The sequence below is a fragment of the Littorina saxatilis genome, linkage group LG5 (assembly GCF_037325665.1).
Source record: "Littorina saxatilis isolate snail1 linkage group LG5, US_GU_Lsax_2.0, whole genome shotgun sequence".
NCBI lineage: Eukaryota > Metazoa > Mollusca > Gastropoda > Littorinimorpha > Littorinidae > Littorina > Littorina saxatilis.
The window spans coordinates 47,464,577-47,478,055 of NC_090249.1; the positions used below are offsets into that span (position 1 = coordinate 47,464,577).

Consider the following 13,479-nt stretch of genomic DNA (forward strand, 5'->3'; position numbering starts at 1 on the left):
CCCCCTGGCTCGAATCCGGGGGCAGGTCGATTCCCAACCCTCTTTGGGGGTTGGTGAATCCGATCTAGGGGCTACTGGAGAGACTCAGGTTTTGACAGCCAACGGCCATACCACGTTGAAAACACCGGTTCTCGTCCGACCACCGAAGTTAAGCAACGTCGGGCCCGGTTAGTACTTGGATGGGTGACCGCCTGGGAACACCGGGTGCAGTTGGCATTAAAATCTTCCTTTTCCGGTGCCTCTCCTGTGCCCTCCTCGGTTTCCACCGCTGTGGAAGCCAGGAGGGACACGGGTCCTCCTCTGAACTCCCTCGCTGGGTCGTCTGCTGCTGTTTTGACAGTAGTTTCGGCCTCCTGGGGGGGGAGATCGGAGGAGATGACGGGGTCTCTGAATTCCCTCCCCGCTGGGGTTGGGATGCGAATTGACCCCGTTCAGGGCGGTCCTGTGGGGGCAGGGGTTTCAGGCTTCGTGCCTACGACCACTGCTACTACGGTTCCCTCTGACGTCCGTGTGACTGGTGGCTGTCCCTCTTGAAACGCTCCGGCCGACTAGTTACTGGACGTGGAGGTGTTCGACAGAACGTGGTACTTCTGTCGAATGGTCAGGGCGACGGGAACATTGTTTCTGTTGCTCAGACCGACACCTCCGACCGGACCGTCTTGACCCCACGCCATTCCTTAGCGTCTGGTGTTCGGGTGACGGATGGTCCGGACCAAGGGTCCGGAACGTTCCAGGCTTACGGGTCGGGATCGAACCGGACCCACGGGTCCCGACTGGACTTGACCTCCGGGTTTGGTCCGGACGGGACCCATGGTACGGGACCGTACCGGACCTTAGGGTCCGGTGCGGGACAGTACCTCTGGCCCTTGCCGGACCCCCCGGACCTACGGGTCCGGATGGTACGGTACGGGACCAGTGGTTCGGTCGGGACCGGACCACCCGACCACCTCTGTTGGTCTGGGTGGTCTGGCACCGAACCGGAACACACCGGACCTACGGGTCCGGAGGGTACGGTACCGGACCAGTGGTCCGGTCGGGACCGGACCACTCGACCACCTCTGTTGGTCCGGGTGGTCTGGCACCGAACCGGACCATGCCGGACCTACGGGTCCGGATGGTACGGTATGTCCACGTCCGGACCGAGCCACCCGAACACTTCTGTGGGTACGGATGGTTCGGTACCGAACGGGACCTCCGGATGGTACGGGACCGGACCGAATCTACGGGTTCGGATGGTCCGGTACCGGACCACCCGACCACCTCTGTTGGTCCGGATGGTCTGTCACCGAACCGGACCATACCGGACCACCGGACCTACGGGTCCGGATGGTACGGTAGGTCCACGTCCGGACCGAACACTTCAGTGGGTACGGATGGTTCGGTGCCGTACGGGACCTCCGGATGGTATGGGACCGGACCACAGGACCGGAACACCGGACCACCCTACCGGATCGGTCCGGACCACCCGACCACCTCTGTTGGTCCGGATGGTCTGGCACCGAACCGGACCTACGGGTCCGGATGGTACGGTATGTCCACGTCCGGACCGAGCCACCCGAACACTTCTGTGGGTACGGGTGGTTCGGTGCCGAACGGGACCTCCGGATGGTGCGGGACCGGACCGGACCTACGGGTCCGGATGGTCCGGTGCTGGACCGGTGGTCCGGTGCTGGACCGGACCACCCGACCACCTCTGTTGGTCCGGATGGTCTGGCACCGAACCGGACCATACCGGACTTACGGGTCCGGATGGTAGGTGTGTCCACGTCCGGACCGAGCCACCCGAACACTTCTGTGGGTACGGATGGTTCGGTACCGAACGGGACCTCCGGATGGTACGGGACCGGACCGGAACACCGGACCGGACCACCCTACCGGACCGGTCCGGACCACCCGACCACTTCTGTTGGTCCGGATGGTCTGGCACCGAACCGGACCTACGGGTCCGGATGGTACGGTACGTCCACGCCCGGACCGAACCACCCGAACACTTCTGTGCGTACGGATGGTTCGGTGCCGAACAGGACCTCCGGATGGTACCGGACCTACGGGTCCGGACCTACGGGTCCGGATGGTCCGGTGCGGGACCACCCGACCACCTCTGTTGGTCTGGATGGTCTGGCACCGAACCGGACCATACCGGACCACCGGACCTACGGGTCCGGATGGTACGGTATGTCCACGTCCGGACCTAACCACCCGAACACTTCTGTGGGTACGATGGTTCGGTGCTGAACGGGACCTCCGGATGGTACGGCACCGGACCGGACCACCCTACCGGACCGGATCGGCACCCCCGACCGGACCGGACCAGACCATTTCTTTTCTGATCAGACCCGATGGGTTCCTGTTCAGTCTATAAATGGCGGGGGTTCGTTGGCTGGGCTGACCCAACAGTCGCAGGGTTGTTGTTTTTCTCCCCCTTCGGCTGCTGGAGACGTTTCGTCTTTGGGGCAGGGGTCTTCGCGGCCTCTTGCTTCTGTGGGCGTTTCTTCACAGCCTGCTTCATCGCTTTCGGCTCTTCCCCCTCAAGCTCCCTACACTCCTGCTTTTGAGGAGTTGTCGGGAAGTGAAGAGGAGAGTGAGTCGGAGGACGATAGGGAGGAGGATCAGGGTCGCCCTGAGGTTAACACTGAACCTCTACCCTTGCCGGTTTCTGATGGAACTTCCGAAGCTATGCTTCGTACTTTCCAACAGTACATGACAGACATCACGCGGCGTCTTGACGTCACGGATGCCTCTCTTAAGCGTCTGTCGTCTAGTGTTGACACACAGGACGTGGACCCGGGGTCTGAGGACGAGAGGCAGGAGGCTCGTCCTCGCACAGCTAGAAGGACGTTTGAACAGTTTCAGGACGTCCTTCCCTGAGACGCCCTCTCGTCCTTTGAGTCCGCTTCGGCCCGGGCGCGGGAGGCTCACGCCGCGTCTGCCGGCGGCTCGTTTTATGAACGATCCGGCCGCCGGCAATTCGCGTTCCACCCTAGTCTAAGTGCCACGGTGGAAGCGGCAGCACATCGCCTGAGGAGTACAGATTCACGTGCAAACGCGACCTATGTTCCTCGGGAGGACGCGGGTTCAGTGCCATGCTTTCCTTCGGGAGGCGCACCTCCACTGTTTCCTCGTGTCCAATCTGTTTCGTCCCTCCCTTTTCCCTTTGACTCTCGAACTCTCCCTTTCCAGACTTCGAGTGTTTAGGGTGGGGCTGACGGTGATGTGTTCGTTGGGGAGGTGCCTTCGGTCAAGAAGGTGGAACTGAGCTCTGCTTCGTTCCACAATCTTGAGGCCACCGTTTCTTCCACAGTCGAGGCCCAATCACAGGCCTTGACATGGATGAGCACGCTGTCCACACTGTTGGACCCTCCCGATCGGGCAGAGTCCGATTCCACTCGGGTCCTTGACACGGTTCGAGTGGATCGGGCTTTGCATGCCGTGCGATCGTGCGTGACGTCTGCGGCAGAATTGGCCATTGGAACACGGGTCCACTTTATTGGCCCTGTTCCGTGATCATTTTCTGCCTACTTCTATAGTGCCTCCGGATATGAGGAAGAGTCTGAGGAACACGTTTCCTCAGCCTTCTTCCCTCTTTCATCCGGACACTGTTCGTTCTGTGGTGGAGTCCACATGCCAGAGGAACACTGATTCTCTGATGGTTGGCCTCGCTGCTTCGGCGACGGCGGCGGGGAGTAAGAGAAGTGCTACAGTCACCTCCAGCTCCCAGCCTCAGAAGAAGAAGAAGAAGCCAGTTTCACTGCCTCCTTCTTCCTCCTCTTAGGCGCCTGTTGCGTTCCCAAGCAAGACGAAGGGTGCTCAGACAGGTAAGGGGAAGCAGCACCACCAGGGGGGGTGGTCGCAAGCCTGCGCCTGCCCGCCAGCAGAATTTTCAGTGAGTCCCGGCCCTACGTTGACGCCCCCTCAAGTTGCCCCTCTTTCGTCCGTCGGTTCCCTTTTTTCGGGCCCGCGGCATGTGGGGCAGACTGGTCTCCAACCAGTTTTTCTTGAGGGTGGTGTGGTCGGGGTTTTCTCTACCGCTGTCGTCACAACCTCCATTGTCCGCTCTACCTTGGACGTTCCCCCCTCCTCGAGAGCCTGCCAGATGGCAGGCTCTTCAGGACGAGGTGAACTCGTTGGTCGAGAAGAAGGCGGTCTACCCCCTTTCTCAGCCTTCTCTGGGGTTCTGCTCCCGCCTGTTCACCGTCCCCAAAAAGGACGGCCGGTTCAGGCCGGTGTTGGACCTCTCCACCTTGAACTTGTACCTTCACAGGTGCAAGTTCAAGATGGAAACCCCTTCGTCGGTCCGGTTGGCCATCCGGCCAAACGATTGGGCCATGTCTGGGACCTCCAGGATGCTTACTTCCACATCCTGGTGGCCCCGGGGTACCGACATCTGCTCCGGTTCGTTTGGGAGGGCACGGTGTTCGAGTTTCGGGCCCTCCCATTCGGCCTGTCCTTGGCCCCTCTGATTTTCAACGGGGACAACAACACCACATGCTTAGCTTACCTTCGCCACCAGGGGGGCACCAATTCTCGGTCCCTCTCCCTGTTGGCGGAGGAGATTCTGCTCTGGTGCCAGACCAATCAGGTCCGGATGTCAGTCCAGTTCGTTCCGGGGAAACTGAACGCCCTGGCCGACATTCTCAGTCGGGGCGATCAGGTTCTCTTCACAGAATGGACCATCGCTCACAACGTTCTACAGCGTCTGTGGGCAAGGTGGGACCGTCCTCTGATCGATCTGTTCGTAACTCGATTCAGCGCTCGGCTTCCCAGGTACGTCAGCCCCTTTCGAGACATGAATGCGTTCCACTTGGACGCATTCACTCTCTTGTGGAGGCTCCTCGATGCTTACGCCTATCCCCCGACATCTCTGATTCCGAGGGTGCTGGCAAAATATCTGCAGGAACGACCAAGACTGATTTTGGTCGCGCCTTACTGGCCAACAGCTCCGTGGTTTCCAGATCTTCGCGGTCTCACCCACGTAGACCCTCTACCTCTGGATCTGGACGGGGGAGGTCTGCTCCAGCCTCGATCATGCCTCCCTCATCCACGTCCAGAGAGTCTGTGCTTGACCGCATGGCTCTTGTGCGCTCCAAACTGCTTGCACTAGGATTGCACAAGAGTTCAGTAGAGTTTTCCTTGAACGCTAAGAGGCGATCAACTAATCAGCTCTACGACTTACGCTGGAGAGCTTGGGCCACCTTCGCCTTGTCCAAGGGGATAAAGCCGCTTTATCCCTCAACACAGGACTTGGCCAACTTCCTGGTGGAAGTGTATCAAAAGAAGAGTCTTTCTTCTAAGACTCTTCTTGGATACAGATCTGCCATCGCTTCCACGATTGCGGCCGCTACTGGTCGCAGAACTGAACACTTGATCAGGTCCTCCCTCATCGCTAATGTCCTTTCGGGTATTAGCAATGCAGCGGTGTCTAAACCTCGGGTTTCATTTCCCAAGGGGGATGTCTTTCTGGTCCTCAAACTCCTGCGTAGCAATGAGTTTGAACCCCTGGCAGGCATCAGTATCAAGTTGCTGATTTTTAAGACTAATTGTTCCTCATCGCTTTAGCCACTTGCCGTAGACTCAGTGGTATTCAAGCTTTGAGTGGCCTGAACTTTGACATTGAGTTCACCACACAGCAGTGGTTGCTAGCATGGTCACGTCAGTCTAAGGTATGTTTCTTGGGTATATTTTCTTTTACGGTAGTACTGTTCGAAAATTGCCTGGGTATCTTAATCCTTGGATTTAAGTGATTTTGATTAAGGAGTTTAATACTCTACATATCACCCTCACACCACTCTGGTATTCTGTGCAAGAATAGTACTGTCGAGGTAAGTGTTATATTGACTGTAAGGCTTCTTTTTAAGCCTACTGTCTATATGATACTTACCGAGACAGTACTATTAGAGTTTCCCTCCCGCCTCCCCTCTTGATATGTTATGGGCTTTTTGAGGGTCTGCAGCTCATAAAGAAAGAGGACGCGCCACCTACATCCTGTAAGGGGGAAGCACTCGGACAGTGCTTGGGATCCACGGTGGCGCATGGTTATGGGAGATAATTGTACCCACTCAGCGTTTTGTCCAATTTTTTTTCGGCCTATAATAGATAATGTGCAAGAATAGTACTGTCTCGGTAAGTATCATATAGACAGTAGGCTTAAAAAGAAGCCTTACAATCCGTACCCTGTCATTTGAGTGGGTACGGATATATCCGTCCCAGGTCAGATAGAGCCATATGAGTGGGTACGGATATATCCGTTACTGGTCAGATAGAGCCATATGAGTGGGTACGGATATATCCGTACCTGGTCAGATAGAGCCCTATGAGTGGGTACGGATATATCCGTCCCAGGTCAGATAGAGCCATATGAGTGGGTACAGATATATCCGTACCTGGTCAGATAGAGCCATATGAGTGGGTACAGATATATCCGTACCTGGTCAGATAGAGCCATATGAGTGGGTACGAATATATCCGTACCTGGTCAGATAGAGCCACATGAGTGGGTACGGATATATCCGTACCAGGTCAGATAGAGCCATATGAGTGGGTACGGATATATCCGTACCAGGTCAGATAGAGCCATATGAGTGGGTACGGATATATCCGTACCTGGGAGACAATGAGTTAAACGGGGGTGCATTTACAGATGTTATGAACAGAAAATCTGAAAAGTCAAGGTCATAAAAGGGAAGTGTTAAATTTGGCGAGTCTTCAAAGGAGGGTTCCACTGTAACCTGTAAGAATGTTTGTGGAATAAGAACATATGTGCAAATAACATGGATGATATCACACCAGACGGGGAAAAGCAGATTTAGTAAATTGGAGAATGATTTTTTGGTTTCTGACCTTCTTTGGCGTAAAGCTGAGTTGCTTGACCGATACAACTGCCCGATGGGTGCCAGAATCTGAATGTGAGAATGTGATGTTACCATTCACTTCCTCTGTCACTAGCGTTCAAGGCTTTACCTGTGCTCACATGATGAAAGCAAACGTCCAAAATGTTTTAAACGTGATTCACTCACTGTACCGAGATTGTGTGAACTGAATGTTTTGTATCTGTTTATGGGTTGTTAGAACATTTCAGCAGGGCGAGTTTAAAAGTTCAGTTTGAGCGTTCGATGAAATGGCCCTGGTCTTGATGTGCTGGCGCTAAAAAAAAGTACGCTCGCGTTCATTTTAAGGTTAATTGCTGTATTTCTATTTGTCTGTGTGTGTGAGTGTGTGCACATGCTGATGCAAGTTCATGTTATTGGAGGTGGGATGGGAGGGAGATTTGTCAGTATGTGCAAGTATCAATGCTTGGTTAAGTTTGACGCAACCAGCGATGTACGTTTCATTCCCACCAAGCTGCCATGATTTCAAAAAGACTTAGTGATGGAACGTCATGTGAGAAAGCGAGCTATATGGAATCATCAATCAATCTTGGAATGATTATTCGAGCGACATATATTCTCAGAGCCATACCAAGCAGCTACTGTACAGTGGAACCCTTCTTTTAAGACCTTCATTTTCTGATGTTCTGTTCTTTAGCTTCTCAGGCGCCGAAAAAGCAGAAGTTTCCGCCGGAAAAAAAAATGGGGGAGGCAAAAATGGTTCTAAAAACTGAATTAAATGGCAAACTTGGAGCTAAGATGACACCAAATTGCACCATTTGGGTTTTTTGGAGAGAACAAAATTCCGGGGGGGGGGGGGGGGGGGCCTAGTAAGGCGAGGTGCTTCGCGCCGTTGACTTTGATATTACACATTTTCAGCCTTTTTTACAATTTTTAATTCCCATGCCTGGCTTCTGTAAATAAACCTCCATTGTAAGACTCCCTACTTTATAAGACCCTATTATCTCACATTTTGGGGGTCTTAATAGGGAGGTCCACTGTATTCTCAGAGCCATACCAAGCAGCTGCTGTACTAACTTCCTTCAAGCAAGTGTGTGGGTAACGCCAGCTTATATTTTGTTTGCCATGTGAAAATATTTTGTATTGAAATGTTACAACTGTGTGTGAACTATTTTTGAAGTACAGGTTGCTTGTGGTGTGTAGTCGGACATAGGCTTAGGTAGCTTAGCAACCCAGGAGTGTGTGATGTCTTGCAGCTATCAGAACACAGGGTACAGTGGAACCACCTTTTAAGACCTCCAACATATCTGAGAAAATCAGATCTTAAAAAGGAGGGAGTCTCAAAATGGGGCTAAATTTACAGAGGTTGTGAACAGAAAATCTGAGAAGACAGGGTCTTAAAAGGCAGGGAGTTTTCAATGGGGGGTCTTTAAAGGCAGGGAGTTTTCAATGGGGGGTCTTTAAAGGGAGGGAGTTTTCAATGGGGGGTCTTTAAAGGGAGGGAGTTTTCAATGGGGGGTCTTTAAAGGCAGGGAGTTTTCAATCGGGGTCTTTAAAGGGAGGGAGTTTTCAATGGGGGGTCTTTAAAGGGAGGGAGTTTTCAATCTGGGTCTTTAAAGGGAGGGAGTTTTCAATGGGGGGTCTTTAAAGGCAGGGAGTTTTCAATGGGGGGTCTTTTCAATGGGGGGTCTTTAAAGGGAGGGAGTTTTCAATGGGGGGTCTTTAAAGGGAGGGAGTTTTCAATCGGGGTCTTTAAAGGGAGGGAGTTTTCAATGGGGGGTCTTTAAAGGCAGGGAGTTTTCAATGGGGGGTCTTTAAAGGGAGGGAGTTTTCAATGGGGGGTCTTAAAAGGGAGGGAGTTTTCAATAGGAGGTCTTTAAAGGGAGGGAGTTTTCAATGGGGGGTCTTAAAAGGGAGGGAGTTTTCAATGGGGGGTCTTTAAAGGGAGGGAGTTTTCAATGGGGGGTCTTTAAAGGCAGGGAGTTTTCAATGGGGTTTCTTTAAAGGCAGGGAGTTTTTAATGGGGGTCTTTAAAGGGAGGGAGTTTTCAATCGGGGTCTTTAAAGGCAGGGAGTTTTCAATGGGGGGTCTTTAAAGGCAGGGAGTTTTCAATCGGGGTCTTTAAAGGGAGGGAGTTTTCAATTGGGGTCTTTAAAGGGAGGGAGTTTTCAATGGGGGGTCTTTAAAGGCAGGGAGTTTTCAATGGGGGGTCTTTAAAGGCAGGGAGTTTTCAATGGGGGGTCTTTAAAGGCAGGGAGTTTTCAATGGGGGGTCTTTAAAGGCAGGGAGTTTTCAATGGGGGGTCTTTAAAGGGAGGGAGTTTTCAATCGGGGTCTTTAAAGGAAGGGAGTTTTCAATGGGGGGTCTTTAAAGGGAGGGAGTTTTCAATGGGGGGTCTTTAAAGGGAGGGAGTTTTCAATGGGGGGTCTTTAAAGGCAGGGAGTTTTCAATGGGGGTCTTTAAAGGATGGGGGTCTTTAAAGGGAGGGAGTTTTCAATGGGGGGTCTTTAAAGGGAGGGAGTTTTCAATGGGGGGTCTTTAAAGGGAGGGAGTTTTCAATCGGGGTCTTTAAAGGCAGGGAGTTTTCAATGGGGGGTCTTTAAAGGCAGGGAGTTTTCAATGGGGGGTCTTTAAAGAGAGGGAGTTTTTAATCGGGGTCTTTAAAGGGAGGGAATTTTCAATCGGGGTCTTTAAAGGCAGGGAGTTTTCAATGGGGGGTCTTTAAAGGCAGGGAGTTTTCAATGGGGGGTCTTTAAAGGCAGGGAGTTTTCAATCGGGGGTCTTTAAAGGGAGGGAGTTTTCAATGGGAGGTCTTTAAAGGGAGGGAGTTTTCAATCGGGGTCTTTAAAGGGAGGGAGTTTTCAATCGGGGGTCATTAAAGGGAGGGAGTTTTCAATCGGGGTCTTTAAAGGAAGGGAGTTTTCAATGGGAGGTCTTTAAAGGGAGGGAGTTTTCAATCAGGTTGTCTTAAAAGGGGGGTTCCACTGTACAGTAAAGAGCAAAGGTTGCTTGTGGTGTGTAGTCGGACAACAGGTTGCTTAGCAACCCAGCAGTGTGTGATGTCTCCCTGCCATTAGAACGCAGTTTCGAAGACGACTTCCAGGTGTGTTCCAACTTGGCTTATTTGCTGGATGGCACGCCGAGAACCTTAAATGAGATTAAGCTAGCTTTGAAGTTTGCATTGGTTGTGTAGTGTGTGCAATGTTGACACCTACCTCTGTGAATTTCATCTTATTAACAGCGTGCTGAAAATATTGCATTTGTTTTTCTACCTACCTAGGAGTGATAATTATGTGTAAGTTTCAAGTTACTGATGAACTACAAGATGACTGAAGCATGTTGTTTTATTATGCTTCAGTTCTTGTGGTTGGGACTTAGCAGCCATTTATTTGCATGTGCGTGCGTGGGAACAATTGATCAATATTTTGTGTTGCTTTGTGAATGTGTGCATGAGAACAATTGATAAATATTTGTTATTGCTTTGTGAATATGTGAATGCTTGGGAACAATTGATAAAGATTTGTTGTTGCTTTGTCATGTAATTATGTGTGTGCATAGGAACAATTGTTAAATGTGTTCTTGCTTTGTCTGTATGTGTGCATGGGAACAATTGATAAATATTTGTTGTTGCTTTGTCTGTATATGTATGCATGGGAACAATTGATAAAGATTTGTTGTTGTACGTCATGTAAGTATATGTGTGCACAGGAACAATTGATAAATGTGTTGTTGCTTTGTATGTATGTGTGTGCGTGGGAAAAATTGATAAATATTAATTTTTGTTGTTGCTTTGTGAATATGTGTATGCATGGGAACAATTGATAAATGTGTTTTTGCTTTGTCTGTGTGTGCATGGGAACAATTGATAAATGTGTTTTTGCTTTGTCAGTTTGTGTGTGCATGGGAACAATTGATATTTATTTCTTGTTGCTTTGTGAATATGTGTACAGTTAGGGTTGCAGTGTACACTATAAAATGAGAAGGTACACAATTGTTATATTTAAGTTTAAGTTGCCCCCCGCGGGTTAGGGGGAGTCCCATATTGGTTGGGACGAGAAAGAATTTACCCGATGCTCCCCAGCATGTCGTAAGAGGCGACTAACGGATTCTGTTTCTCCGTTTACCCTTGTTAAGTGTTTCTTGTATAGAATATAGTCAATGTTTGTACAGATTTTAGTCAAGCAGTATGTAAGAAATGTTAAGTCCTTTGTACTGGAAACTTGCATTCTCCCAGTAAGGTACAGCAGTCCCTCTCATGAACGGACACCCTTGGGCCATAGCAAAACTGTCCGTACATTGCAGGTGTCCGGTCACGGGAGGGGTGACCACACCACCCCCTCCCCCATACACTCACACAGAGACACACAAACAACAGGATTGAGTCTATGCTAATCACTAATAACAACAAACTCCTAATACTTCTTTAAACGTTCTGTAAAAATGATTTGTATGAAAAGTGTTGAAAAGAAGAGATCAAATAAATCCTCAAGGCAGTGAACACACTCACCATGCACTGACATACGAAAGCAGCCACACAAACACAGCACAGAGGAGCGTGTGCAGATGCTTTGAAAGAATAAGCTTGAAAACCAGTTTGAAGAAATAGCAGCAGATAGAGCTGCATGTCATGTAATTTATTTTCTTCTTGTCTGGCTTTATTGACTGCATGCCGATCATGTGGCATGGCAGTGACTTTTCACTCTTCAGTCGGAAATACACAGTACATAACACAGCTCCCACTCTCCCTCACTAATGCCTACCCCAAGCCGTGACAACTGATGCTTGGAAATTGTGTGGAAGAGTACACCTCTCTATTTCTCTCCAATGCTCTTCCTGCTGACATGTAGTGACACCGGACACCCCACAGAGTTTAGCCAGCTACCCCTCCACCCCCCCTCCCTCTCTCTCACTCCCTCCAGCCATGTACTGTTTGGGGCTGTGGCCAGAGAGGCCAGCTGCACTGTTCACTCAGAGCAAAACCAGTTGACTGTGTCGTAACTTTTGACAAAGCAAGACAACTGAAGGGTTCACAGATTAGGCAACCGACTCACTGGTCAAGGCTGAGGGGAAACAAGAGTATCTTGTCAATGAAAGAGGCACACGAAGCTGAGAACTGTGGCCGTTTTTCACTCTCTTTCGCTCAGGACCTTCATCGACTGTACATGTGGTTTCTGTTGTTTACGTCCAACAGACAAGAATAAAGAGCACAGTGCAGTTTCATGTTGGCATCTTCGCATGTACTCCACTCCTGACCAAAACTACCCCCCCCCCCCCCCCCCTCTCTCCTGATGGGTACACGTGCACTCAAGTTATCAGTGACTGTCATCACGCCATTGCGGCTGTGATCTTTGTACCAAGAGCCGGACTGCTCTGTTATCGACTTTGTTGTGGTGAACATTTGACGATGGTCTGTCCGTACATTGGAGGTATGACCTGCTGTTGGGACCGAAAATGAGTGTCCGCGTCCACGTTTTGCAGGTGTCCGTTTAAGGGGGGGCAAATATAGAAGGAAAACACTCCGTGCCGAGCAAATGTGTCCGTACATGTCAGGTGTCCGCTCACGCCGGGGGCCGTACATTGCAGGGACTGCTGTACTACGTTGCAAGCCCCTGGAGCAAATTTTTGATTGGTGCTTTTGTGAACGAGAAACAATTGACAAGTGGCTCTGTCCCATCACCCCCCTTCCCTCCGTCGCGATATAACCTTGAACGGTTGAAAACGACGTTAAACACCAAATAAAGAAAGAAAGAAAGAAAGTTATATTTAAGTTCACCTTCTTACTTCAATTTACTGTATTATAAAAACAACACTGTTTAACTTGGACAGCTATTGTTGATCGTTAAAGCGTGTGTGGCGTGGATGTACATAATTATCCTGGATGTTGAATGGCTGTGGATCTTGTGTGAATACAAGTTACATGTATAGTGTACATGATGGTGGTTCTTGTCTGAATACAAGATTTAGTGTACCAAACTTACTTCCCCCCGCGGGTTAGGGGGAAGAATTTACCCGATGCTCCCCAGCATGTCGTAAGAGGCGACTAACGGATTCTGTTTCTCTTTTTACCCTTGTTAAGTGTTTCTTGTATAGAATATAGTCAATTTTTGTAAAGATTTTAGTCAAGCAGTATGTAAGAAATGTTAAGTCCTTTGTACTGGAAACTTGCATTCTCCCAGTAAGGTAATATTATTGTACTACGTTGCAAGCCCCTGGAGCAAATTTTTGATTAGTGCTTTTGTGAACAAGAAACAATTGACAAGTGGCTCTATCCCATCTCCCCCGTCGCGATATAACCTTCGTGGTTGAAAACGACGTTAAACACCAAATAAAGAAAATAACCAAACTTACTGTGTTGATGGTCATGATTGTGTAGGCGGTACTGTCAGTGTCATTCTGAAATATAACGTGACAGTGACCAAAAGAGAGAGAGTGTGTGTGTGTTAGTGTGTGTTTTGTATGTGTTTGTTTGTGTTTATGTGTGTGTTAGTGTGTGTGTAAATGTTTGTGTGTGTAACTTTGTTTGTGTGTGTGTGAAGCAATGCTGTAATACCTGAGCAACAGAACAGAAGAGCATCTTGAAGTGACTTGTGATTGTCAAAGTTCTGAAGGCAAACAATGACAAAACAAACACATGAATAGGACAAACAACTTAACA

The 13,479-nt window shown here is 50.0% G+C and overlaps 1 long non-coding RNA gene and 1 other non-coding gene across 2 annotated transcripts in view; both read left to right on the plus strand.

The window, feature by feature from the left end:
- The window catches only part of LOC138967312 (uncharacterized), a 534,423-nt gene extending 521,256 nt beyond the window's left edge, over positions 1 to 13,167 (plus strand). Inside the window, exon 2 of the long non-coding RNA XR_011455910.1 lies at positions 11,063 to 13,167. This is a non-coding gene — a long non-coding RNA (uncharacterized lncRNA). The remainder of the gene's footprint in view (positions 1 to 11,062) is intronic.
- On the plus strand, positions 98 to 216 carry LOC138967879 (5S ribosomal RNA). The gene has a single exon (XR_011456056.1). It is a non-coding gene; the product is annotated as a 5S ribosomal RNA (ribosomal RNA).
- Positions 13,168 to 13,479: the final 312 nt, after the last annotated feature.